Below are 3,776 nucleotides of genomic sequence, written 5' to 3'. Positions count from 1 at the left end.
GCGGGGGGCGGGGGCCGGCGGCGGCGGCGAGGCGGCCTGCAGGGAGCAGCCGCGAGCCGGCCGGGCGCGCCGAGCCCGAGCCCCAGCCGGAGCGGGGCGGGGGAGGGAGGAGCCAAGAGCGGCCGCCGCCTCTGCCGGAGGAGCCGCGGGGCCGCCACACTCGCCCCCCGCCCCCCCCGCGCTCACTCGCACTCACACCCGGGCGCTGGAGGCGGGCGGCCCGGGCCCCACCGGCCCCCCATGGACGCCCCCGGCACGGGGCGCTGAGACCCCGCGTCGCTGCCCAGCCCTGTCCAGCGCGCCACGCCGAGGTAAGGGGGAGGGAGCGAGGGGGCATTAATATGCAAATGCCTCGCGATTGATTATGCAAAGCCGTGGGGCTCTAGGGCCAGCTCCTTGGCGGGCTGGGGGCGCCCGGGGGTACCCGCTGCCAGCCTCAGCTTTCCCCGGCGCCCCGGTCACCCTGTCACAGTCCGGGAGCTCGCAACTTACGCCCTGGGGAAGGGAGGTGTTGCTAGGAGGTCGGTGGGCCCCGGGGTTCGCCGGCAGAGATGGCGTCCAGGCCTCCCCCTCGAGGGCCCGCCCGGCCTCTGTCCGGCCCGTCTACTGCGCACCCCCGGGCCCGGCCCCGCTGCCGGCCGCCGGAGCTCCCCCGCCCGCCGCGGTTTGTTTACGGTGCGCCGGAGGCCTGCCCCCCCCCCAGCCCCCACCCCTAGCTTCCGAGGCAGAGGCCGAGGCCTTTGCAAAGCCGCCTCCAGCTGCGGAGGGCTGTATGAGTGGGGTGGGGGGTGGGCTTGCACAGGCCCCGGGAGAGGGAAGTCTCCCCCCGCCATTCCACCCGCCTCCCCATTTGAGCATGGCTCTCTGGTTGCAACACTCCTAATTGCAAAAACGCGGCTTGGAGGGGAGGGAGTGTGTGTGTAGGGGGGAGTGTATGTGAGGGTCCCTAGATGATCAGGAGAGTTGCAAGCTAGTGTGGTTAGGGAAGAGAGGGAGGAAGGGACCTGTGTGGTGTGCGCCCCCCCTTGCTTCCCTCCCCTTGCAACGTATCTCTGGTGCCCCTTCTGTGCCTGGGGCCCTCCCTTGTCCGGTGTGAAAGAAAGGCCTGGGGCGGAGGCAGGGATGGTAGGGCCAATGGAGAGAGCCACCTTTTACAAGGGTGGAGGTCGCAGAAGGAAAGCCAGTGGGATAGGAGCCTGCCCCTCAATGCTGGCTCTGGCCCCACGAAGGGGAAGGGATGAAGGGGGCTGTTGTCCCCGGCGAGGGAGGGGAAGCAAATGTGACATGCAGACACAGAGATATGCCCACACAGACAGCCACATGCATGCACACCCAGGGACACCCAGGCAGACTCAAGGACAGGAGCTGCTGGACACACCCACATGGGGACAAGGGAAGAGGCAGGCTGCTGCTGCACCGGGGAGCTCTAAGGGGTGGGACACACCCACGGGAGACCAAGAGCGAGGAGACCGATCCATGCACATACCCACGCACAGGGTCACACGGAGATGCTGTCACACACAGGGGCAAGGAGGAGTCGCTGTCACCCACACAGAAAAAGTCACTATCGAACGCATGCATGAACATAGAGCAATTGCACACAGCCTTACATTACAAAAGACCCTGTCACTCACAGGCACACACGTGCTAGCATGAGCCCAGTCACACAGGCATCATTGCCTGCCTTGACAGTGACTGTCACTCAGTCAAACGCAAACGCAGTTACACATCAACACATGTATACACAACTTAGCAACAAGTATTTTCCTGGACTCTTTAGTGGATCTCTAAGGTTCTGTGTACAACAAAACCTCTACTCCAAGGAAAATCAAATTTGTCTCTGAAAAGACTTTCCTGCATAATGGTGCAAGGCATGCATTCATGATAATATTCTCAGTCTCTGTAGCTCGTCATTCCCCACCCCCCACGGGAGGGTGAGCTCTTTGAGACCTGGGAGAATCACTGGAAGAGCTCTGGATCCCACCCAGAGCCTAGCACAGGAAGTGCTCTGTAAATACTTGTTAATTGATTGACTGGGAACTCCAGACACACAGGTGTACTCATTTGCACACAGTCCCAGGGACTCAGGTGCAGAAGGCTCAGGTCCACTCAGTCACAGGTCCACACCGACAGCTGTGTCCAGACATCTGCAGGCGTGCACACCGTACCCTGTAGCTGTGCGGTCAGGCACACCCCTAGATGCACACACAGTTGTAGATTTTTTTTCCCCTCAAGCTTCCTCCTGTCTTCCTCTAGGCTCAGCTTTTTTTCTTTTTTCTTTTCTTTTCTTTTCTTTTTTTTTTTTTTTTGAGGGACAGAGAAACAAGAGCAAAGAGAGCAGGGGCAGGGGGGTTCCGGAGGGCCGAGTCATGGGGCTGAAGCAATGTCCAGTGACTTCCAGCAGCTGAGATTATCCTAGCTGCTGGGGCGGGCAGGGGGGGAAGTTGGGGAGAGCCAGCTCCTAGGGAGCGGTCCCTCTTACCAGCCACCTTGAAAGCAAACCTGGGATCTAGCTGCTCCTGCCAGGGTCGTTTGTCTGAGCCTTTCCTGGGGCCATGGACTCGCCCTCCCCCCCCCAGAGGAGTTCCTGCCTCCCACCATGAGTCTGGCCCCTTTTCCCACCTCTGCCCTCCTGTCTAAACTTGGAAGCCTTCCTTAGGAGGCTGTATGCTGGTGAGTGTCTGGGTGAGTGATGTGTATTTTTGACTTGGAATTTCTCTCTAACGCTGTCTCCCTTTTGCTCTGTCTTGCTGTGTCTGATTCTCCCTCTCCTTGTTTCTCTGACAGTCTGGAACTCTCACCCGGGTCGCTGCCCCTGTCTACCCCTGTTCTTGTCTCTGTCGCTGCCACAGCCTCCTTTCTCAGAGCTGGGAACTGGCAGTGATGAGTTTCATACTTCTCCAGTTGTTAATACTCAAACCCCGCCCCTCGGCCCGCCTGCCCTGCCTCTGGGGTCAACAAGAGGTTGGGGTGGGGGGGCGGGGGGCTCAGCTGGCTGCTCAGGACATCCTGCGCTTCCTCAGCGCTGCAGCTGCAAGTTTTGGGGGCTGAGAATGGGGGGAAGGGATGGGGGTCGGCTCCGGCTCCCGCTGACCTCTGCGCCCCGCACGCCCAGCCAGGGCACACCAGCTGGGTGGAAGGCCCGTGTGTGAGGGCTACAGCCAGCAAGCTCCTAACCAAGCCGGCGAGGACGCTCCCCGCCACGCTGACCCGCTGGCAAATAGCCGCCCCCGTGGGCAGTGGCGGGAGTTGGCAGGGCCCAGCCAAGCAGGGTCAGTGGCAGTACTCACAATGGCCTTTCTCCACACCCCTGGCAGCTGAGATCCACCTCGGAGATGCCCAACAGCTGTGCCCTCTGCCCAGCCTCAGGGCCTGCTTCTGAAGCTACAGCTGCCCACATCATGTGGGGGGCTGAGCGAGGCACCTCGGGAGTGTAGGCTCCAGCCCGGAGTGGGGAATTTGAGCAGGGGGCAGCGGGGCAGGGGGCCCAGAGCCCAGGGGGGCACCAAGCCCCTCTGGCCGCGCTCCCCTCCAGCATGACGTGTCTGGATGAGGAGGCACGGGAGGCGAGTCTACTCTAGATATCCATAGGCCGCTACAGAAGGGGCAGTTGAGGCACAGTCACAGGGGAGACCGCTGGAGCAAAGAACAAGGTATGGTTCCTTTAGCAGATGGTATATTCTCATGGTTAAGAGGAGGGATTTTTTTTCTTTTCTTCTTCTTCTTCTTCTTCTCCTTCTCCTTCTCCTTCTCCTTCTCCTTCTCCTTCTCCTTCT

At 61.1% G+C, this 3,776-nt stretch overlaps 1 protein-coding gene across 1 annotated transcript in view; it reads left to right on the top strand.

Annotated features, from left to right (window-relative positions):
• The first annotated feature begins 163 nt into the window (after nucleotides 1–163).
• The window catches only part of THRA (thyroid hormone receptor alpha), a 22,330-nt gene continuing 18,717 nt past the window's right edge, over nucleotides 164–3,776 (top strand). Inside the window, exon 1 of the mRNA XM_040640673.1 lies at nucleotides 164–311. The gene's annotated coding sequence lies outside the window, so the exon portion shown is untranslated. The remainder of the gene's footprint in view (nucleotides 312–3,776) is intronic.

The sequence above is a fragment of the Ursus maritimus genome, unplaced genomic scaffold (assembly GCF_017311325.1).
Source record: "Ursus maritimus isolate PB19 unplaced genomic scaffold, ASM1731132v1 scaffold_24, whole genome shotgun sequence".
Lineage (NCBI taxonomy): Eukaryota > Metazoa > Chordata > Mammalia > Carnivora > Ursidae > Ursus > Ursus maritimus.
Note: the sequence above shows the minus strand (reverse complement) of the source record. Positions and strands in the feature narration are given on the sequence as shown.